Genomic DNA, 25,419 nt, shown 5'->3' on the forward strand with positions numbered 1-25,419 from the left:
TCTTGACATTAAATCATTAAATGAATGATAACTAGTAAGAATACTAGTACCAAGATGAATGGATTGAGAGCACAATGGCAATCAGAATCAGATTTAATATCACTCGCATATGTTGTGAAATTTGTTAACTTTACAGCAGCAGTAGGATGAAGTACATGACAAATATATAGGAAAAACTGAATTACAGTAAGTACTTATATGTCTATTAAATAGTTAAGTTAAAAAGTAGTGCAAAACACAACAGAAATAATAAAGTATTCAGGTAGTGTTCATGGGTGCATTAAAAATCAAATGGCAGAGGGGAAGAAACTGTTTCTGAATTGCTGAGTATCTGCCTTCAGGCTTCTGTACCTCCTTCACAATGGTAACAATGAGAAGGGGGCATATCCTGGGTGGTGGGGATCCTTAATAGATACGATCTATTAGCCATTATAGAGTCAAAGAGTTGTGCAATGCAGAAAGGAACATATTGGTCTACCCATGTCCAGGCTGACATTTTGACCCATCTGTACAAATAATATTTTCCCACATTAGATCCATATTCTTCTATGCCTTTACTTTAATCAGTTTTAACTAAAATAGACTTTTTTGTTCTAATTTTGTTCTTTCTTGTAAAAATTGGGTTTAGCTTATGTTAAATTTATGTTTTTCTTATGGATTCTGCTTATATGATGCTAAGTGACTGTGATGCTGGTGTGAATAAGATTTTCATTGCACTTATGTGCATATGACAATAAACTCCACTTTGACCTTAACGTATTCAAGTACTTCTCTAAATATAATCTAACACATAATAATTGTACCTGATTTCACTACCTCACCTAAATGTCTTGGAAAGTGGCAATGAGTTCCAGACTTCAAACACTTTCTGGGTAAACAAACTTTCTCCTTTAAACTTCCTTCCTCTCACTGGAAATCTACGCCCTCTTGTTTCTGATATGCCTATCATGGGAAAAAGATTCTTATTATCTGTTATGGTGATGCCATGGTGGCATTCTTTCAAGTTGTCTCTTAGCTTTCTTTACTCGTGGAAAAGTAAACACATTTATTCAATTTTTTTCCTATGCCTAAGCTATAACATAACATCTTGTTGTTATAACATCTTGTTGAATCTCTTCTGTACTCTCTCCAGCACAACCACTTCCTTCCTATGGCAGATTAGTGAGAACAGTGCAAAATATTAGACCATAAGATGGTGAGATCAAAAGGCATAGGAGCAGAATTAGGCCATAGGCCCATCTGCTCCACCATTCCATCATGGCTGACTTATTATCCTTCTCAACCGCATTTCTGCGCCTTCTACCTGTAACATTTGACACCCTTCCTAATCAAGAACCTATCAACCTCTGCTTTAAATATAATCAATAACTTGGCCTCCACTGCTGTCTGTGGAAATTAATTCCACATATTCTCCACCCTCTGGCTAAGGGAATTCCTCATCATCTCAGTTCTAAAAAGACGTCTTTATATTCAGAGAAACATTCTGGTATTCCAAGATTACCTAAGTTGTGAGCTGAATAATGGGAGACACTTGAAATTTCAGAATGATAAGCAGAAAAGGAGTTGAGATAGCTCCATTTATAAAGAACATAGAACACAGAAATCTACAGCACATTATAGGCCCTTTGGCCCACAATGTTGTGCCAACCATGTAACCTGCTATAGAAACAGCCTAGAAGTACCCCACTGCATAACCCTCTATTTTTTAAGCTCCGTGTACCTATCTAAGAGTCTCCTAGAAGACCCTATTTTATCCGCCTCCATCATATCGCCAACAGTGCATTGAAACTGAGGGTGTGTCATGCAAGTATAACAACCCTGTGATTGTTTCAGGCTAGCTTTGATTTTGGATTAGATTTTGCCACTACAATGTAGATTAAATTTGAGTGAAGATAAGAAATAGCAAGCAGAAGACAGTGCCGGGGAGAGCAAGTAATTATACTATAGGACAGAGCATGAATCAAGAGATACTGAGGACTTATAAGAAATGGTACTTCATTAATCAATAGACTTTTTCCCAGGGCAGAAATGGCTAATTCTAGGTGGCATACTTTTAATGTGATTGGATGAAAGTATAAGGGCAATATCAGAGGTAATTTTTTTTAATACACAGAGTGGTAAGTGCTTGGAACATGCTGCCTAGGGTGGTGGTATGGGCAAATACTTTAGAGAATTTAAGAAGATCTTAGATATGTATGAGTGATAGGAAAATAGAGGGCTACGTAGGATGGAAGAGTAAGATTGATCTTAGAGTTGGTTAAAAGTTAGTCACGAATTTGTGGAACAAAAAGCCTGTATTGTGTTCTAATGTTGACTGTTCTATGCTTTGTGTTAAAAGAACTGGCTGCAGAGATAGTGGATGTACTAGATGCAATCCATGAATTTTTCCTAGTCTAGACGATTGGAGATCTAGAGTCACTGCTCATGAAGGAGTGGAAGAGAAAGCTGGCATTGAGCAGATGCGCAAATCCATTATCAAAGAGGTAACAGCAAAAATTTAGAACTTCATAAGACAATCAAGTAGAGTCAATGGGAGATCATGTTTGACACATATACCAAAGCTCTTGAGTATATCACAAACAGGGTGAATAAATAATAATAAGTAGCGGCAGTGCATCTTGATTTCCAGAAGGCCTTCAATAAGGTGTCACATAAGATGTAACTTTACAAGGAAAGAGCTTATAGAGTTGGAGATGGTATTTTGATGCAGGGAGTTAATTGGATAACTAATGGAAAATAGAGTGAGATTAATAAATAAATAAATGGGTCTTCTTCTGTTTAGCAATCAGTAATGAAGGGACTGCCACAGAGATCAGTGTTGGAACCTGTATTCAGCCAGCATGTAACAGCCTCAGATAAATGGAATCCTTCCCCCAGGAAACTATCATTCCAATTAGTTTTCTTCTATCATTTCTTTGGCTAAACCAGATCAGCAATCTGAGTATTTAAGCACGTTGAGACAAACTAGAAAATAAAATAATGAAAATCTAGAAACTTGAAGTAGGAAATAAAAGATTTTGAAAACTCTTCATAAGTCAGGCAGCATCTGGATAGAGAACATTGACCCATCATTAAAACAGTCTGCTCTCTCACCAGAAACTCTTTAACCTGCTGAGTACTTCCAGAAATTTGTACAGCACAATGTGAATTTAATGGCCAGACCATCATTTATCACAAAGAGGTCAATTGATTTAAAATTATAGCCACGTGGAGTATCCAACAATGATCACTGTTGTAGCGGAGTTTTCAGATTTAACTTGCTTCCCTCACTGGTATTTCTTCACTCACCTCATAGGGAATACATGGAAGATGATATATCTGAAAATCAGTCAAATACTGATGACACTAGTATTAAATAAACAGAGAAAGGCAGGAAGGTTAACGATAAAGAATGGTAAGTTGGAATCTAGTAATTAAGCCCAGATGTGCAGAGAGTTTGCAGAAGAATCTTTTCTCTCTATCAATATTCACCTTGGATGTAAGGCATAAGGTGGTTTGGGGATTTCCCATGACCAGAAGAAGTACTGCAAAGAGAGGTTGTGCAGTAGACATTTTGGTACCCTCCTTGCCTTGCTGTTTGCACAGTGTTTATGCTGTAAATTATCTGAAAATTTATACAATAACACAATAAATGTCAATATCATCAAAACCTTGACACTTCTCTCACAAACCACGAACAGCTGAGTACAGGCAATATTACACAATCAATATGTGGGACAGGAGGCTCATCACTAAAAGCAGAATGATAATAGATCTATCATTGTTTTGTAAAGAAAATAGAGGTAAGGAATTTTATAAGGCAGATTCCAGGATTCTTTCCTGTCTCAGCACCAAAAGATCATTGAGATGAAAGTGCACAGACTCCTGTCACTCAGGAACAAGAGAGTTGATAGAGAACAGTGATTGTCATCATAAATGCTTACACTGGTTTAAATTTGATATCCTCAACATGTTAACTATATAATATTTCAGTTTCTAGAACTAAAATATTTCAACACTAGCAAGCAACATGAGAAACAATTATACATTGTGCTTTTACTACTCCAGCTGATGGGACACTGTAGACTTACAGTTAAATCCTAATGCCTGAATCATAAGACCCAAGGATTGCCTTTATAATGGAGCTAGCATAGTGTAGTGGAATTTCTGACAACTTGAGGAGGAAGGAGAAAGGATATGATATGTTGGGATGGAAAAAATGGATTGTGAAAATGAGAAACAAAAAGATAGAAGCCTAGACTGGGGATTAGAGAAAATCAGGTGCTAGATGCACAAGGACTGAATGATTTGCAGCTGGAAATGAAGACATGAACATTTGGAGCCGAGTGATAACAATTCACAAAGCAGCCCCAACAGCAGGAGCTTTGTTTAATGTTGTGTCAGAAGATGCATTCCTCCTACTAGATTTATTGTGTTTGTTTTTTTTTCAGTACTGACAGCCAGAAATGTATAATGTTATCCCTCCTTCTACGAGTACTGACAGGCATTCCTTGGCACTAGTTTCCCTGAGTAGAACCAAGATAAAATCCAAAGAGACAGGGAACAACTCAGTGGTGGTAGTGGAGACATGTATAAATGCAGGTGCTGGAACCTGGAATAATAAAGTATCTGCTAAAAGAACTCAATAGGTTGAACAGAATCTATGGAGACAAAGGGAAAGTTATCATTTTAACCTGCTGACTTCCTCCAGCAGTTTTTACTCCATTTGTAGCATTACTGTGTTAATAGTATTTTATACTGCTCAGTAATGCTGCTGCATTGTTATATCTTTCCTGATGGTGTTTTCATCTTTGATATTTCTTCCTTATTTTGGTATCTCCTACTATTTTCTATTACTCTACTGCCAGTGATACTGCACAATAAATATTACTGTGCTGTAGATTTATTGTGTTTGTTTTCTTCAGTACTGCCAGTCAGAAATTTATATGTTATTCTCCCTCCTCTTTTAGTGAAAATATCCGCAATCAATATTTAAAGTTCAGGATCTGCTTTTTAGCTCTGGCATAATAGTGAACTGTAAATTGTTCTTAGTTACATTTGTAGTCAGTTAATTGAAGGTGAGGTGAACTATATAGTATAAGATTGTACTGTAATAAATGAAAATGATTTGTACTGTGTCAGTGCACATCCCAGCAGAATTGTGGAATGTGTGTGCCAGGAAGCAAATCTGATTTTTTCTTTTTCCAAGTCAATGCAAACTGAAATGTTGTAACTGAATCACACTAAAGTGCTTTTCAAAATCAATACATTGGGGACCAGCAAAAATAAATTCAAAATGTTCCTATATTTGAAAAGTAAGCTGTACGATTATTACCTAGAACCCTGTACAATATTCATGTAGGCCCGAAAACCAAAGTATTATCCATTGATGGTAATTTGTATCAGAAATGGCAAAAATAAACTGCATTTTCTAGGCCTTGTTAGAATCATTTTCTGTTTTAAGGTCTGTTTTGTATAAATATAATGGTGATTAGAAAAACATACCATGTGTATTATTCTTGGAATCGAATGAGAACTGAAAGGCTTGCCATTTTAGAGCACCGCAGGAGCCCTCAAACATGCTATATGGTGTTTGGATTTAGTCAATTCATTGTTCTGAGAGATTCTATCAGCTTTTTGGTCCTTAACAAAAGATTGCATGAATGGGGAAACAAATGTAGACAGTATCTCTTGGACAGTGATCTCAAACAGATTTCAAGGTAAAATTACAGTGAAGGTCAATAGTCAGCCACTTCTGCAGTTGTATAGCTTGTCTCCCAGTGGAGTGACTGACATTCCTTGTGCATACAGCATGGTTAACCCATTGGAGATTGTACTGAGCATAAAAATAATCCAGATTTGTAGCACTCCAGTTAGGCCAAGGTTTATTACAAAACATGCTGTGATTTGTTTTCACTGTGTTCTGTGACAATCATGATTATAGGTTAGCAGTTGAAAGGTTAGGTCGAGAAAAAAATATGCTCAGTAAAATATTTTCTCAAAAGCAGATAAAGTGTTTCAATCTCCAAAGAAATAATGAGTTCCTAGTTATATAGTGCAATGTATTATAAGCAGGGAAAACTGCTAACATTAATTGAAATATAAACCAGTAATTTTAAAGAGTTTTCACTCATTCCAGCTATTGGCCACTTCAAGCATTCATATTACCTATGGAACTGCTAACTGCTTGCTGTGGCCTTTCATCCCACTTCAGACAGTGATGATAAAACATCACTGATTAGTACAGGATACTTGCATAGGTGTGGAAAGCCTTCCTTTGGCTTTTGACACATTTTACAGTAAAACTTCAAATTATAAATATCCCATTTACAGGTGTTACCACTCCTAAGTTGGTAAGTGCATTGATCATACTGGATTCAAGACAGGTTGCAATCTTACTGCGTGCAGCCTCAAGTCAGTAACACTCCCGTTGAATATTATCCTTTGCTTTATTTCACTGAGCCTATTTTTTAATCCAACTTGCCAGTTCCCCTTGGTTCCCCTTGGACCTCTATTCACTGGAATTCAGGAGAATAAGGTGTGACCTAACTGAAACCTGTTGAATATTGAAAGACCTTGATAGAGTGGATGTGGAGGTGATGTTTCTAAGGCAGAGTCTAAGGCCAGAGGACACAGCCTCAGAATAGAGGGGTGTCCTTATGGAACAGAGGTGAGGAGGACTTTCTTTAACCAAAGAGTGGTGAATCTGTGGAATACTTTGCCACAGGTGGCTGTGGAGACCAAGTCATTAAGTACATTTAAGGCAGAGGTTGCTAGATTATTGATTAGTCAGGTAATGAAGGGATAACATGGAGAAGGCAGGAGACTGGGGCTGAGAGGTTAATGGATTAACCATGATGAAATGGCGGAGCACTCGATGAGCCAAGTGACCTAATTCAGCTCGTATATCTTATGGTCTTACAGTATACATTTTTACTTTCATGTTCAGTGCCTTATTTAAATCTACGTATACCATATCAAATACACCACCCCCATCAACCCACCTTCAAACGTTCAGTTGTTAGTCAGGCACTAATACATTAAGATTCATGTTTAATTTAATCAGGTTCTGCCTCATTTGCTTCCTTGAAAGTGTGAGCACTTCAAGCATTCCTCGAAAACCTGGTCCTTATTCATTTAAGAACCAGTCTCACAGGATGTTGGAATATTATTTATAGATTTTATTTTTATTTAGAGATACAGGCCCTTCCTGTCTAATGAGCTGCACCTCCCAGTAACCCATCTATTTAACAACAGCCTTATCACAGGACAATTTACGACAACCTACTAACCGGTACGTCTTTGGAGTGTGGGAGGAAACCGGAGCACCCAGAGGAAACTTACATGTTCATGGGGAGTAAGTACAAACTCCTTACAGACAGTATTGGAACTGAACTCTGAAATGCTCCAAGTTGTAATCATTAGGCTACCATGGTGTCTTTAAATGCTTATCTGCTAAAAGGCACGCTCTTTGTTCAACTCTGTGCTTCCGACTGTTACTGGTGTGCATGTGTGAATTCGGACAAAATTAGAACAGTATTTGAGGCCTCTACAATCGGATAGAAGGAATGTAAGTATTGTTATTATGTTGTGTTTTTTAATGAGTTCAAAAAGGGTCTCTTTTTCCATATACCTTTCTCCTGCTGATGGAAATGGTGCACCAGTGACAGCTGCTGCAATGTGGAAAGACAGACAGCCAAGTCACATAAAATGTTGGAGGGACTGAGCAAGTTAGAGAGCATCTGTGGAGGAGAATAAGCAGTCAACATTTTGGGCAGAGATCATTCATCAGAACTGCAAAGGAAGGGGGTAGAAGCCAGAATAAGAAGGTGGAGGTGGGGGGAGGAGTACAAGCAAGACTGAGAAGGTGGGTCAGTGGGGGGAGGTGAATGAAGTAAGAAGCTAGGAGGTGATAGCAAGAAGAGGTAAAGGGCTGAAGAAAATAAATCTAATAGGAGAGGACAGTGGACCATGGAATAAAAGGGAGGAGGAAGGAACCAGAAGTAGATGATGGGCAGGTACGCAGAAGAGAAAAAGAGTGAGAGGGTAACCAGAATGTGGAATAGAAAAAGTCCCAAGACCCTTCCTCACAATATGATAATTGCAATATCATTCACCCCAGTAACTGAAAATTAAGTATTTGCCAAAATACTCAGCAAGTAACTTAATTTTTCCTATTTTCATAGGCAGCCTCTTTATTTTTTTTATTTTTAATTTTTTATTTTATTTTTTTTATTGTGTTTTCAAATAGTTACAGAATAAAAGTGTGTGAAAAAGAAATTAATGTCTAATTTAAAGCACAGCATCTCTGATGAGACAGCATTACCTCGTTACCTTACTGAAAAATTAACTTCCTACACTTAGATAAGTGATGTGAAAATTGCCAGCAACTATTAAAGTGCAACCGAGTGATTATGTAAAACATCAGAGAAGATTTATGAAAATTTAAGAGGACCAAATGAAAATTCTAATACCAAGAATGTAATTATGGCACATACTTTGACAATCTGGATGAGAAAATTAATAACTAGAACCAATTTTCATATGTTCCTGGGCTAGGAGTAATGACTTATGAAACATCTGGGCAGAAATACAGTCCCTAAAGAAATTTCATTACATTTCAGGTACTGAACAAACGCAATTTCTGGGTATTAATGGGCACTGATGTTCCTACATAAGAGGATCAAACCAGAGATCTTCTTGATCTAACTGGTTAACTGCTACACAGTGAGATAAATGTTTGCATTCAACCTTTGAGGAAGTGAACCTGATAAATGATGCTCTACTTGTGCTTGACCTGGAAACTTCATGGCTTTGCCTGATCTTTCCATCGTGGGGGATTGGTGAAACCCAGAACCCCCAGAGAGACCACATAACTGACTGCTTTCAGTCATTTATACCATCTCCCCACGGGCACTGCTGGGTGTCTGCCAAAGTTAAAAAATCTGGTGGAATTTCCAAGTCATATAATAGTGCATATTGTGTACAATATAAATGTTGTACTTCTTACATATTATTAAAAGTCTCATGTTGAATTTATAGATAAATCAGAAATGCCACAAAGTTCCAGTTCTACAGCCTAGCTAGAGTGAGTAGATTTTCTTAAGAGATATAAGAGCTGTTGCAATCATGAATTCATTAAGGATGACTACTTTGTGTTCTTGATCTAACCAGTTAATTAATTGTCATCAGAAATGAAATGTACTCAGACAAAGGAAATAATAGTGTGCATTCTGGCAATGCACCGTCTGCTGGGTGGCTAACTTTTCTTGCTGCTTGTTATGTCAAGTGCTTACGCTTTGATTCAGAGTGACTCTTGGCTACATGAAGGTGATACAGAAGACTTGTAATGGGGCGGGGTCAAAGTATTATGTTTCCTTTTGAATTCTCTCCTACTGTTTCCAATGCCAGAAGGCAAGGTGACGTGAACTGACATAGCATATCATGCAAATCATAGAACATATGATTTGTTCATATATGCTGGTAGTTCTGCACATATCTGAAACCTGAAGATCTATGACTCTGCAGATTCTCCAACCTGAAGAAACTGATGCCAGTTCTTTATATGGAATATGTTATTCCATGTGATGGTATTCATCACTTCTTTTAGGCTGTATATTGTTACTTTGCATCAGCTTGTTAACAAGATTTAAAAGGGTGATTTGAAAAATGGATGTCCTTTTCCTGTGATCCATGGCTTACCCATTATGGTAAATATAATACCATTTACATAATTAATACTTCCTTGCTGCACTAGTGTTACTATTTCCTGATGTCAGTCTAATATATATTGTTGTAAGTCCATTACCTCACTTCATGCCTCCTGTGTTGCTACTTTACAGCACTGAATTTTAATCTGTGGCCTCTGGTGAATTTGCAAAGCCTTCAGCTTTCTCTCTGTTCTTAGCTGAGAATAGTACTTACAAGCACTTTATTTCTCTTGTGCAATAACAGAGTATTACTTTGGATAACTGTGAGTAACTTTTAGAAGGGAGTGCACCAGGGGTCTGTAGATACTGTGTGCCTATTTACAGTGGGTCCTCCAATAAAATATTGAGCAAGCACCAAATTACTTACAGTATTCTTGCTTCACCATCCTGTTTCTATGCAGATCAACAAATACTTCTATATCTCCACCTAAGTTTTAGTGGCTGATAGTGTATTCAGTTTTTGTTATATATATATAAATACCCGATTCCTGCTGAGTCGCTCCAGCATTCTGTGTGTTGCTTGCATCTGCAGATTTTCTCTTGTTCCCGATTCTTCCTTAATTATTTTAAAGCCTGTTTTTCAACTACTTTCTCAAAAATGCACAAGTTAAATGCATGATTTTATTTTTTATTTTAGATACTAGTTAAGCTACTTGTTACCTGTTATGATCATTATTTCATGTCGGTTGTGATTGGCTTCTATTCACAAGCTCTCATGGGAATGCACATTTCAAATTTGCAAACTCCCATCATTTCATTGGCAAGCAAACATCTATGTGGACAAGTTGGCTATCACTTCCACTATAATCTAGACTTCCCATTGATATTATAATGATTTGAAGCTCTACATCCTTGGAATTCCCAACACAATATTTACTTCTGTTGGATCATGGAATATCAAAGAATACAATAAGGAAGAACAACAAGCATATCTAGATCTCAGAAAATGGGATCAACTTTATCCTATTCCTCATGCCACTTTGATATTTTTCCATGTAATTCCATTTGGGAATGAAGAAAAGTGCATCGAAAGAAATTGAGAAATTGGATAGGATAGGAAAATGACAATGCACAATTCATTGGTATCTATTTGACCCTGTGTAAGATGTACACAGTATTTGTTGTCCTGCTTCATTATAGTTGAGGCATCCAGCCAGTACCACCTAGGCTGTTTATTCCTTAAGTACAAAATGAGTGATTTCAGGGGGAGCTAGCACTAGCTGGAAGCTAAATAGTGGTGATTAAAGCAATGTTGGTACCACCTAAGGAGAAGATGCTTGAAGTATCAAACTGTTGTTGGATGTCATTTCAATGTTTATGTAATTATTGGAAACTAACACAGAGTACCAAAGGGAACCTTAATTTTTGTATAGGTACATTCTGGCATTCACACTGACACGAATCCCCACTAAGACCTTTGCTATTGAGTCATCCATAAATTCATCTTACAAAATTACCGTGTGTTTTTGTGAGCATTAGTTTTATCCTAAATTATAAACTTTAGATATTGCCCCTTAGATTAAGTAATACTTACTCCATCTGGCCTCAGCTTTGTAGCTTTTTTTTCTTGACAGTTATGCGTAAAATCTATAAAGAACAATTCTGAGTAAGAACTGTTACTCAGAAAACATTGTTTTCTTGGAAACTGCATTGAAAATCTTGTTGAAAAACTTCTGATTAACTTCCTTAATTTTGATGGATAAACTCTTCTCAGGCTTCCAGCCAAGTACAGGTATCGATTATAACTGACATTTCGATGACAAACTGTCATCTTCATCATGGATGATGCCTGGGCATGTCTAGTCCAGTGGTTCTTATACTCCCATAGACTGTTCCTCCTGATTAGTTAGTCCTCATCCAATCAGGTTTCTGCTCTCCCACCTTGTTTTCAATTGAATATAATTCAGTTATAATCGATACCTGTATTCGGCTGGAAGCCCGAGAAAGGTTTATTCATCATATACGCTGAGAAAGAATGAACAGAGAAGTAACATTTGCATTGAAGTGTATCATGATTTCAACAACAAGCTTTCTTACTGTCAATAAAAGGACTTTTAACAGTGAGTATTCAATTTCCCCACCTGGTTTATAATACGGTGACTGGATTGCACACCATTTAATGAATTCATTGAAATTTGATTTTATGAAATCTACCCTGCTAGATTACCGCCCAGTTTCTGAGCATAAAAATCTACCTCATCTCATATTTTGATTTATTTTCAAACAAAGTGTTCACCAAAATTTTTTAGATAAATCATAAGCTAGAAATTCCACAGAAATACAACTGATCTTCTTTCAATATTTTGGTGGGTAGCCTAAGAGGTTGCATGGATGTCTCAAACTACTCATTAGCTGTTCCTCTTGAGTTGGAAGATCAGGAAGTCACCAGCTGATTTCCAGCTTGACATCTCTTTATTATGTACTCGAAGTTTACAGAAATCTTTAATGTCCCATCTCAAAAAAGACTATCGCTGATCCAGCCATGGTCATTACATTAAGTCTGAATATTAGCAACATATTTAATTTAATGTCTTTTTTCCATGATTCAGCTGAGCCCAATGAATGCATTTTTTTTCACAAATTGCTCGGCACTGAACTGAGCTTGATAGCTGTATTGAGGGAGAGGTTGTAACCATCTGGGAAACAGTACCGCAGCATAAAAGACAGGGCCAACAGGCTCCTGGACAGCTTCTTCCACCAGGCCTTCAGACTAAATTCATGCTGAAGCAACTGTTTTTCTATGTTATATTGACTATCCTGCTGTACATAATATTTATTATAAATTATTATAAATTGCACATTGCACATTTAGACGGAGACGTAACGTAAAGATTTTTACTCCTCATGTGTATAAAGGATGTAAGTAATAATGTCAATTCAATTCATTCCATTCAATTCCTTGCATGGGGAACCTTATCAAATGCCTACCTGAAATCCATATACGCTACCTCCACTGCTCTATCTTCATCAATGTATTTTGTTACATCCTCAAAGAACTCAATCAGGCTTGTAACGCACAACCTGCCCTTGACAAAGCCATGCTGACTATCCCTAATCAGATTATGTCTCTCCAAATGCTCATAAATCCTGCCTCTCAGGGTCTTCTCCAACAACCTGCCCCCCATTAAGGTAAGACTCACTGGTTTATAATTCTGGGGTTATCCCTACTCCCTTTCTTGAACAAGGGAACAAGATTTGCAACTCTTCAATCCTCTGGGGTACTTCTCCTGTCCCTATTGAAGATGCAAAGATCGTTGCTGGAGGATCAGCAATCCCTCCCTCACTTCCCACAATAGCCTGCACTATATCTCATCCAGTCCTGGTGAGTTATATAACTTAATGATTTTCAAAAGTTTCAGCACATTCTCTTTCTTAATGTCTATATGCTTAAGCATTTCAGACCGCTGTAAGTCATCCTCACAATTGTCAAGGTCCTTTTCCCTGGTGAATGTACTTTGAATCTTAAAAATGTTGGCAACCAGTCTGTTGAATATTCTCAGTTATATTCAATTTTCAGTTTGTCATGATAGATCTTTGCTTGTTTCATGATCAGCAGACCTTTAAATCGTATATGTCTCACTCCAACACTGACAAATCCACTCTTTCAATACACGTTCGAGATCTTTATTTATGGTTTATGAAGTGATGTTCTATTTTTCATTAACTTCCGTCCATTACATATGTGAGGTCACTTCTCAGAAATGTCTGTGGTGCACAGAGATCTGCGCAATGCCTGGGAACCTTCTCAGCACCTTGTGAAATATTGTGACATTATTGCAGCACTCAAAAAATCAGATTTTGAAGATTTTCAGATTTTGGAATTTCGGATAAGTGATGCTCAGCTTGTACTAAGAATACCTGAAGCAAGGTTACTTTTGAAAACCTTAAAAGCTGTGATGCAATCTGAGTATCAAAGTAAACACAGGACGTGATCCTTTATGCTTCACTGAACACTTTAGCAGAGCTTGCTTTAGAAGAACAATTTTATCTTCTAAAATCATAACAAGTGTCCTTTGCAGAGAACATAGAAGCCCAGAGTCTTCTCATTTGGTTTTCTATGAAGTTTGAAACCATTGTTGGTGTCAGGTCTGTGATGGCAGAGGTCAGTTACTCACATGTTTACCTCAGTAATCTAACAAGAAAATTTAACAGATTGTGCTAAAACTGAATATTCCTGTAACATTGTCATATAATTATCTTTCACATTAGCTATAAAATCTTATTGTTTTGTGACATTTGACAATCCAAGCACAATACAGACAGAAACATCATTGCTATTGATAACTGAAAGATTATTTACTTAATCTGCATCATTAAAGGAGTGCACAACAATCTTTAAATAAATACCAATTAAGAATTTCACTCTGGGACTGTGTGAAAATCCTGGAATGTTCAGGATCAAAATTACAGTCATTGTTTCAGGGAGCATTCAAAATTTTACAATATTAAAAGGAACATCTAAAGAATGCTCCTTTAAATGTGCATTTCACAGAGAAAGAAGAGAAATTTTAACACAGCTAGCTAGGTAAGAAACCCTTGGATCCAGTGGAATGTTGGTTTTATACTCCACTCATTTTTATGTTTTATTGACTTCAACTGAGAGTAACATTTGGTAGGCCAGGAAACCAGTAATGAGCCCAATCAGTCAGCTTCTTGGTGTGGTTGTGGTACAAGGCCCCAGAGCTTTTGTCTACCTTAGCTGCCAAGAATTTATCTATTACTGTAGCCTTCAAAGAATGTTTGAAGATTGCAACCTACAGGTCTAAACAATCCTTATCATCCTTCCTACATTACTGTCTGGAGCTGAATCATGGACTGCCCACTGCAGACACCCGAAAGCCCTGGAACAATACCACCAAAGATCCTTACAAAAGATTTTGAGGTTCAGCTGGAAGGACAGATGCACTAACACCAGAGTACTGTAGGAAGGCAACATGAAGAGCATCTCCACCACAATAAAGCAACACCAGCTCCGAAGGAAAGGTCATGTCCTTCGGATGCCTAACTCACATCTCGCAAAACAGATCCTTTACTCCCAGTTGAACGTCAGTGAGCCCCACGTGACAAAGGAAATGCTTCAAAGATAATATCATAATCATAAACACAAGGAAGTCTGTAGATGATGGAAATCCAAAGCATCATATACAAAATGCTGGAGGAACTCAGCGGGTCAGGAAGCATCTATGGAAATGAATAAACATTTGATGTTTCAGGCCGAGACCCATCTTCAGGACTCATAGTCATGATCAGCCTGAAGATATTCAACATTACATCTAAAAACTGGGGAGATACTGTACTTAATAGATACATCTGGAGGAAATCTGTTCAAGAGGGAGTTGAGCTGCTTGAGAATGACCTCTGCTTTACCACAAAGAATAAGTGGCAGTTGCGAAAGGAGAGAATGAACAAGCAGAAGACCCAGCCACTAACCACAATGACTCTTACCCACATTGCACTGGAATATGTGGATCCCAGATCAGCTTCTACAACTATCTGATGACACATCAACAGACAACCCCTTAGGAGAACATCATACTCAACATGGGTGATCTCTACTATTATTATTATAGCATTGGTAGGATATAATGATTACAAGGCTTGAGAACACCCACTGACTATTTTCCAGGGTGCTATGAAATTTTTTTCTTGAGTGAAGCTCGCAGTATCCATGGTAATAGTAAACAGAACTATAAATACAGCAACAAGTACAAAACTACAGAATGGAGTGAAGTAGCAAATTGAAGAAATCCAAAAAGAAATGCTAAATTAATGACAATGAATGGTTAGAATTAAGGGTACGAGAATGTGGGAAGGTGATATGAAAGCGATTATTGGTTCAGAAGTCTGATAGTAGTAGGAAAAATCTGATTTTGAATTCTGTCATCTGGACATCCAAGTTCCTGTATGTTCTCCTGGAATGCAGAAAAGAGAAAAGGGAATGGCCAGGGTGGCGTGTTTCAAATTCCTGTGTTTTCTCCTAGAAGAGGGAAAGACAAAAGGGAATAGCCATAGCGGAGGCAACCTTGACAGAACTCTGTCACATTGATTTCCAAAGGTTATTGAACTGGTTATCAGGCAAGGTTTACATCCAGATTAAAACACTTGGAGAAATTGCTTAGCACCTTGATACATCAGCTTCAGTAAGGTAGAGCAATCTTAAATAAATAAATCCAGAATTTGTAATTTACTTAAGCCTCTATTAATTTGACAGTTATTAATCTTAGTGGAACAGCTTCATTTCTGATGCTTGAATATCTTTTAAGCAGCTAACATTACCATAATTAGAGGATATTAATGTACAAATTGTTGAATTTCATGAATAACACAGGAGTTGAAATACAAGTCATTGAGAACATTACAGTCATTACTGCAAAGCAAAATACTGCAGGTGCTACGATTCCTAAATAAAACTGAAAGCTCTAGAAACTCAACAGTTCAGACAGCATTCTGGAGAGAGAAAAATAATGTTTTAGGTTAGTATCGATTCAACACTAATTCATGAGAATTTTAAAATAATTGCAGAAAACAATATTTGTAAGTGGGTTTTTGACACTGCCACTACGTTATCATGTTAACTCCAGGATTCATAACCATTTAGATTAAGCAAGAATAATGACCAGCCTCAGAGGGTTTCATCTCTAATATTAAAAATGGCTGTATTAAAATATGATAAGATATGCCCCACCTCTTCAAGGAGGGGGATATGTATGAATTAAAACTTGCTGTTGTGAGATTTGCAGCAGCTTCATGTTGTAGGAATACATTCTGGTTTAAGCATCAATGCACAAGGATATTTGGAGAACTGAAAAATTACAATAGTTGGGTGGGATTATAGCCAAAAAACAATTTTGCTCCCATTATTATTACCATTGTTTTTTCCCCCATTTGCATTCTAAGTTGAATACATTTTCCTTGATTACTTGGGGCCATGAACAGACCTGGGAATAAGGGGAACATTGGAATGAGAGGACACCTGAATGAAATTTAGAAGAGGAAAGATGGTATTCATTGACTGAAAGTTGGTGTTGTTGCCCAGCTCACATCTATTGCCCATCTTGAATGACTTGAATTGAAGGTTTTGTCATAAAATGTCAAAGTCCATTATGAAATATTCCCAACACAAGATGCTGGAGGAACTCAGCAAGCCAGGAAGTCATACAGTTGATGTTTTGTATGGAAAGTCATACAGTTGATGTTTTGGGTCGAAGCCTTTCATCAGGACTGGAGAAAAAAAGATGAGGATTCAGCGTAAGAAGGTGGGGGGAGAGGAGGATGAAACACAAGGTGATAGGTGAAATTGGGAGGGGGTGGGTAGAGGGGTGAAGTAAAGAGCTAAGAGGTTGATTGGTGAAAGTGATACAGAGCTGGAGAAGGGGGAATCTGATAGGAGAGGACAGAAGTCCATGGAATAAAGAAAAGGGGGAGAAGCACCAGAGGGAGGTGTTGGACAGGTAAGGAGATAAGGTGAGAAAGGGAAAAGGGGATGGGGAATGGTGAAAGGGGGGCATTACCGGAAGCTCAAGAAATTGATGTTCATGCCATCAGGTAGGAGGCCACCCAGACGGGATATAAGGTGCTGCTCCTCCAACCTGGATGTGGTGTCCAGAAAAAAGACAGACCCAACAAGTTCCCCTCTGCTACCATCTCCTCCATCAGATGGAAATGGTCCTTACTCTCAATAATTTCTCCTTCGGCTCCTCCCACTTCATTCAAGCAAAAGGTGTAGCCGTGGGAACTTGCAGGGGTTGCAGCTATGCCTGGTTCCAACTACATCAACGACTGCTTTGACATGGCTTCCTCCACCCATGTGGAGCTTGTCGACTTCATCAACTTTGCCTCTAACTTTCAGCAACATCTGTGTCACCTCTGCCGGAGCTTGAACAACTAGAACTTCAAACACAAATCCCAAATTAACTGGGGAATGACTACAATTTTATTAGTGTGCACTTTAGTGACTGGGTTGTGTTCTTCTCCATTTGAAGTTAGATTATGGAGCTTTATATCGAACTGAACACTCACACACACTCTGCCCCAAGTACTTCACTCATCCAACTCACATCATCCTTCTCCCAATTCAAAACATTTCAATCACAACTCTTCAGCTTTCTCTATTTTTTTAACTGATTGATTACATATAAACAGTTCAAAATGTCTTAAGAAAAAAATGTACAAGTTTATACAAGGCAGATGTGGGGTGCAAATTTACCTGGTCCATTTTTGACATCTCCCTCCCTTTTCTTGATCTCTCTGTCTCTATCTCTGGAGACAGCTTATCTACTGATCTTTAATACAAATCCACTGACTCTCACAGCTACCTGGACTATACGTCTTCCCACCCTGTTACTTGTAAAAATGCCATCCCCTTCTCTCAATTCCTCTGCCTCTGCCGCATCTGTTCTCAAGAAGAAGCTTTTCATTCCAGATCCAAGGAAGGGGCTTCCCTTCCTCCGCATCAATGCTCTACACAACCGCTTCTCTTCCATTTTGCCCATATCTGCCCTCACCCTACCAGAGATAGGGTTCCTCTTGTCTTCACCTACTACCCCACCAGCCCCCTCATCCACCTGCCAGAAAAAGAAGGATCTCCCAGTGGCCACCAATTTAATTTCACTTCCTATTCCCATTCTGACATGTCAGTCCATGGCCTCCTCTACTGCGGCAACGAGGCCACACTCAGGTTGGAGGAACAACACCTTATATTCCATTTGGGACCTGATGGCATGAACATCAATTTCTTGAACTTCTGGTAATGCGCACCCCACTTCATCATTCCCCATTTCCATTTCGCTCTCTTACCTTATCTCCTCACCTGCCCATCACCTCCTTTTGGTGCTCCTCCCCCTTTTCTTTCTTGCTTGGTCTTCTGTCCTCTCCTATCAGATTCCCCCTTCTCCAGCCCTGTATCTCTTTCACCAATCAACTTCCCAGCTCTTCACTTCACCCCTTCTCCTCCCAGTTTCACCAGTCACCTTGTGTTTATTTTTCCCCTGCCCCCACCTTCTTACTCAGACTCCTCATCCTTTTTTTTGGGGGGTTTCCGTAATCCTGCCCACCAAGGCCTTCTCATGGCTCTCCTAATTTCCTTTTTTGCTCTTTCCTGTTAGCCTTATACTTTTCTGGATCCCTAACATTACCTAACTCTCTGAACCTTTTGTAAGCTTTTCTTTTCTTCTTGACTAGATTTACTACAGCCTTTGTACACCACAGTTCCTGTACCCTACCATAACTTCCCTGTCTCATTAGAACATACCTGTGCAGAACTCTGCACAAATATCCCCTGAATATTTGCAACTTTTCTTCCGTACTTTTCCCTGAGATCATCAGTTCACAATTTAAGTTTCCAATTTCCTGCCTGATAGCCTCATAATTCCCCTTACTCCAATTAAAAGCTTTTCTAACTTGTCTGTTCCTATCTCTCTCCAATGCTATTGTAAAGGAGATAGAATTATGATCACTATCTCCAAAATGCTCTCCCACTGAGAGATCTGACACCTGACCAGGTTCATTTCCCAATACCAAATCAAGTACAGCCTCTCCTCTTGTAGGCTTATCTACATATTGTGTCAAGAAACCTTCCTGAACACACCTACCAAACTCCACCCCATCTAAACCCCTTGCTCTAGGGAGATGCCAATCGATACTTGGGAAATTAAAATCTCCCATCACAACAACTCTTATTATTACACCTTTCCAGGATCTGTTTCCCTATCTGCTCCTTGATATCCCTGTTACTATTGGGTGGCCTATAAAAAATCACCCAGTAGAGTTATTGACCTCCTTTCTGTTCCTAACCTCCACCCACAGAGACTCCGTAGACAATCCCTCCATGATGTCCACCTTTTCTGCATCCGTGACACTATCTGTGATCAACAGTGTCATGCCCCCACCTCTTTTGCCTCCCTCCCTGTCCTTTCTGAAACATCTAACACCCGGCACTTGAAGTAACCATTCCTGTCCCTGAGCCATCCAATTTTCTGTAATGGCCATCACATCATAGCTCCAAGTATTGATCCACACTCTAAGCTCACCTGCTTTGTTCACAACACTCCTTGCGTTAAATTAGACACATCTCAAACCATTCATCTGAGCGCGTCCCTTCTCTAACACCTGCCTATCCACCCTCTCTCACTGTCTCCAAGCTTCCTTTATTTGTGAGCCAACCTCCTCTTCCCCAGTCTCTTCAGTTTGGTTCCCACCCCCCAACAATTCTAGGTTAAACTCTCCCCAGTAGCCTTAGCAAACCTCCCCACCAGGATATTGGTCCCCAGGGATTCAGGTGCAGCCCGTCCTTTTTGTACAGGTCACACCTTCCCCAAAAGAGGTCCCAATGATCCAGAAATCTGAATCCCTGCCCCCTGCTCTAGTCCTTCAGCCACACATTTATCCTCCACCTCATTCTATTCTAATACTCACTGTCACGTGGAACAGGCAGTAATCCTGAGATTAGTACCTTTGTGGTCCTGCTTCTCAACTTCCTTCCTAACTCCCTGTAGTCTTTTTTCAGGACCTCTTCCCTTTTCCTACCTATATCATTGTTACCAATATGTACCATGACCTCTGGCTGTTCTCCCTCCCACCGCAGGATATCATGGACGCGATCTGAAACATTCCGGACCCTGGCACCTGGGAGGCAAACTACCATCCGAGTTTCTTTCCTGTGTACACAGAATCGCCTGTCTGACCCCCTAACTACAGAGTCCCCTATCACTACTGCCTTCCCCTTCCTTTCCCTACCCTTCTGATCCACAGGGCCGGACTCTGTGCCAGAGGCACGACCACTGTTGCTTCCACCAGGTAGGCCATCCTCCCCAAAAGTACTCAAACAGGAGTACTTATTGTCAAGGGATACAGCCACAGGAGTACTCTCTAGCACCTGACTCTTCCCCTTCCCTCAGCTGACTGTTACCCACTTGTCTGTCTCCCATGGCCCCGGTGTGCCTCCTCGCTCTCCCTGACCAGCACAAGGTCATTGAGCTGCATCTCCAGTTCCCTAACTCGGTCCCTTAGGAGCTGCAGCTCGGTGCACCGGGTGCAGATGTGTCCGTCCGTGTGGCTGGGAGACTCCAGGACCTCTCACATCTGACACCGAGCACAGAACACCGGCCTCACACACATACTACCGGTACTTCCTTTCCGCAATTAACACACGAAGACCTACCTCGCCTCGTTACTGCCTAAGCCTGTTGATCCAAAGCCCTATCACTCAGCTGCCTCTGACTCCACTACTGCTGGAAATGGCGGTCTCCTTTTTAAACTTTTCCCGCTCTACTGGCTGACGTCACGCGCCTGCGCAGTCTTGCCTCTCTTTTACCCTGAGTGGTAAAACTGCCTTTGCTCCAGAAATCCTTAGCCGTTCACCCGCAGCCTTCTTGCTACAAATACCCTCACCTACTTTACCTTAATGTTTTAGAACTAAAATGGTTTTTAAAATAGATGCACATGACCTCATTTAAAGATTTCCTTGTTTGACCACCCTCCATTGGGTGAATTAGGTCACTCATCTCCATTAAAATCACGTTAAAGCTAGATTACAAGTTAAGGTTGCATTCACCACCCAAACCCTCCAGTCCTTAGGGGTTAAAATTACCTGCTATGTGTTTCAAAGTTCACTCGCATTTCAATCTGTCTAAAACTATTGCTATTCTGTTAAATCTATACTGTATCAGTAGTGGAAAATCGAGGGGTGCATTTAAAATGTTAATGCAAGTCTGCAAGATATCAACAGTCTGACAGTTTGACAACCCTCCTGTGACATGTACCAGGACAGTATAAAAGAACCATTCTACAGCTCCCTTTTTACCTTATGCAATATTCTATTTTAATCCTTGAAACAAATCCCAAGCAACTGTTATAAGAATATTATTAACATTCTTGCTACTTTTACATTCAACTTAATCCAGTTTTTTAGGAACCTACATTCAAACTGTGACCAAATTACTGATTTTAAAGCACACACATTCTTTCTTACGCAGAGAAATAATCAGGAACAATTAAAACATTACTGGTGTTGAGTTTATTGGGGAACAATATTTGACGGTCACTTTTGCTCTCTCTTGGTGATATATGGTGAACTAAAGTTTTGCAATGGAACAAATGCAACCATTGCCAACCACTTCTACCATTTTCTGGGCAAATATGGTGACAAGCTATCTCTGTCTGGCCCACTCCTGATACCTCTGAGAGCTGGAGTTACGATGAATAGACCGGAGTATTTGTAACTCTGATTCCTATAGATATAGAATTACACAAATCAACCCATTCAGTCTGTCCCACCTGTTCTCCACGAAGGCACTCTAACCTGCCCCATTCTCCAGCTAACCTGTTTTTTTTTTTGCTTCTCTATTATCTACACCCCACCGTCCCCACTTAACAGACATTGGAGGCAAGATCAAGATTACCCACTGAAGGAAGAGATTTTCCCTGATGTTTTTGATGATCATATAAAATCGATATTCTTTGGACTTAGACCCTACTTCTATGAGAAAGATTTTTCTTTTTTCTCACTGCCTCTATGTTATGGTCTGGTCCGAAGTCCGTGTTCTGGTTCACATTCTGGTCCATGGACTCTGGACTCCGGGTCCTCTGACTGTCCCTTGTTTTCAGTTGGACTCAAGCATTTGCACCTAACGCTCATCTTGTTGTCTGGGAATATAAGTGGCTCTGGATTGAGTATAGTTGGGGGGATTGTTTTGTCAGTTGCTGTTTGGAGTAACCCACTGGTGGAAGGCTAGCTCATTCAGTGAGTTATGGATTTGGCTCTTCTGTAGCCCGCTGAATTTACCTGCTGCCTTGAGTCTTGGAGCCACCCCAGACTGAGCTCCCTTCCTGTCCCTTGCCTCTGTTGGGCAAGCCAGGCTGATTGCTGTTACCCTGTGGTTGGTTCTGTCCCTTCTTGTCCCTTGCCTCTGTCTGGTTGTGTCCTACATCCTGCCCAGGAGGCTAACTCCCAGGTCTCTGAGAACTCCTTGAACCCAAGTCTCCAACTCCTTAAACCCAGGCCTTGTCATGCCTTTGCCTGGTTTGGGGGTCTGAGCCCAGAGTTAAGGCCCAGGCTCTGGATCCATGTCCAGTCTCGAGCTCGGAGTCCCCGCAGGCTCCTTGTTCCCAGTTCCTCGTCCCGGTCCTGCTTCCCCAGCCCTGTCTGTGACCTGTCCCATCCTGTCCCTAGTACTTCAGTGTCTGTGCCCTGCATTGGGGTCCAGTCTCAATGCCCCCTGTATGACACTCTATGATTTTCAAAGGCTCAATAGTTCAATGGTCCAATTTAATGTCAGATAAATGTATATGATATAATCCTGAAATGTTTTTTTCTTTACAAACATCCACAAAAACAGAGAAATGCCCTAAAGAATGAACAACTGATAAATGTAAGAAGCTGCCATGACACTGACCTTCGATCTGCCCATCTCTAGAGCCCCAAGATCTTAGGCTGCAGAATTCAAGCCAGATTCTTAGGCCAAACACTTGTCGTGCCGAACAATGGCCAGTCATGGAATTCTGAAAGTGGTCCCATTCTCATAGAGAGCTGAAGTCAGCATGTAACTCCAGGTCAGGGTCTTCAAAAGAACCCTGAAAGAGAAAAATAAAGATATTAAAAATGGAAGTAGAGCTGTTTCTGAAGATGCAAGCAAAGGAGTTGTTGTTTAGCACCATCTTAACTTCACTGCACCTCCAGAGGGTTTTGAACACCTTTGTTAAATTTCTTCTTAGACTTCACTGTTTTGAACAATTCCATTTCTTGCAGTCTATTCATGTAACCATCACTCCTGAACTCTGACATTTTGTGTATATCCTTCATATGAAGCAATGAATGGAATTGAATGCAATATTCTTATTGATGCTGAGCCTGTACTTTATAGTGTTTTGGCATACATTTTTTACTTTATTTATTCTATGGCTCTATTTATAGCACTTCCATATGTTCTTTAATTGCTTTCTCAACCTTATTCAAAAAATAAAGGCACGTGAACCCTGATCTTTCAGTTGTTAACAGCACTTTAGAATTATGGTATATCTTCTGCCTTCTACCTGCCTTTCTTCCTTCCTCCTACCAAAACGTGCCATTTACATTCTCTATTGCATTTCATCTGTCTTCTGTCTAGCCATTAGGTCACCCGCCAATAACTTCAAATTTTATCCAAATCTTTCTTGTCATTTATCACTCTTCCAAGTTTTCTGTCACCTGCAAATGATGTCATGATATTATGTGCAACTAATTTGAAGACATTGATATATATCAACCACTGATTTTGGTACCTTCCTTATTTTTCCCAGAAACTCAAATCATTTCTGCTCTGCTGTCATCCCTGCCAGCAAATCCTTTCAATTTACTTTGGCCAGCTTCTCTCTCATATCACTGTAATTTCCTTTACTCTACTGAAATACTACTGTCTCCGATGTATTCTTTCCCTATTAATTTTCAAGTTGAACTCAATCATATTGTGATCACTCTGTCCTAAGGGTTCCTTTACCTTAAGCTCCCTAAATCACCTCCGGTTCATTACATAACACCCTATCTAGTAGAGCTGATCCCCTAGTAGACTCAATGACAAACTGCTTTCATAGGCATTCAACAAATTCACTTTCTTGGGATCCATTACCAACCTGATTTTTCAATCTACCTGATAGAATGATAGTACACATGAACGAGTGGCCAATAAAAACAAGCAGAAACAAAGTAATAGATATGATAGGATAGATAGTTTGAAGTATTTGTATTTTAATGCCAGAGGTATTAAGGGAAACATAATGAAGTTAAAGATGGATCAGTACATGATGTTGTGACCATTACAGAGACTTGATCGACCCCATGGGGATGAATAAAGTATCTATCTATCTATCTACTGTCCTAGGGTGTATATTTTTTAGAAAAAATAGAGAAGGACATACAGTAAAGGGGGGGGGGGTGGAATAGACCTACTAATCAGGGACAATATCACAGCTGCACTCAGCGGGTTCAAATTGGAGGGTTTGAGTCTATATGGGCAGAACTCAAAAACAGGACGGGTGCAATCACTTTGCTGGAATTGTACTATAGACCACCACCCTCTCCCAGCAGCCACTGGGACATTGAGGAACAGATATGCAGGAAAGGTATAAAAACAATAGGGTTATCATCATGGAAGATTTCAACTTCCCTAAGATAAATTTGGACCTTCTTAGTGTAAAAGGTTTGGATGGAGCAGAATTTGTTAGGTGCTTTCAGGAGAGTTTCTTAATTCAATATGCAGCTAATCCAACAAAAGGAAGGGCTGTACTGAACTTGGTGTTGTGTAATGAGCCAGGCCAGCTGACCGACCTTTCAGTGAGATCACCGAACAGTGACTGCAACTCCTTAAGCTTTAAGATAGCTATGGATAAAGATAAGTATAGACCTGGCCTGCAGAAGAATATTAAATTGGATCACAACCAGTTACAAGAATATTATGCAGGAAGAGTTAAGTGGAAACAGCTGTTTTTGGGTAAGTCCACGTCCAACATATGGAGGGTGTTTAAAGACCAACTGCACAGATTACAGGACAGGTATGTTCCAGTCAGAAGGAAGCACAAGAATGGCAAGGTAAGAGAACTTTGAATGTTGAATGGGCTGAGTAATTTAATCAAAAAGAGAAAGGAAAAGGATGTAAAGCGTCAGAAGCTAGAATCAAAGAGAATTATAAATCAGCCAGAAAAGAAATCAGGAAGGGAATTAGGAAAGCCAGAAGGGGCCATGAAAAGTCTTTGGCAAGTA

General features: G+C 39.5%; 1 long non-coding RNA gene across 3 annotated transcripts in view; it reads left to right on the forward strand.

Moving 5' to 3' along the window:
• Window positions 1-7,468: 7,468 nt before the first annotated feature.
• Window positions 7,469-25,419, forward strand: part of LOC140725924 (uncharacterized) — a 50,001-nt gene continuing 32,050 nt past the window's right edge. For 2 of the 3 annotated variants that reach the window (XR_012098522.1, XR_012098521.1), the window contains exon 1: window positions 7,518-7,549. This is a non-coding gene — a long non-coding RNA (uncharacterized lncRNA). Of the gene's footprint in view, window positions 7,550-25,419 lie in introns of all 3 variants that reach the window. The other variant, XR_012098520.1, reaches the window with a different exon arrangement.

The sequence above is a fragment of the Hemitrygon akajei genome, chromosome 4 (genome assembly GCF_048418815.1).
Source record: "Hemitrygon akajei chromosome 4, sHemAka1.3, whole genome shotgun sequence".
Taxonomy (NCBI): domain Eukaryota; kingdom Metazoa; phylum Chordata; class Chondrichthyes; order Myliobatiformes; family Dasyatidae; genus Hemitrygon; species Hemitrygon akajei.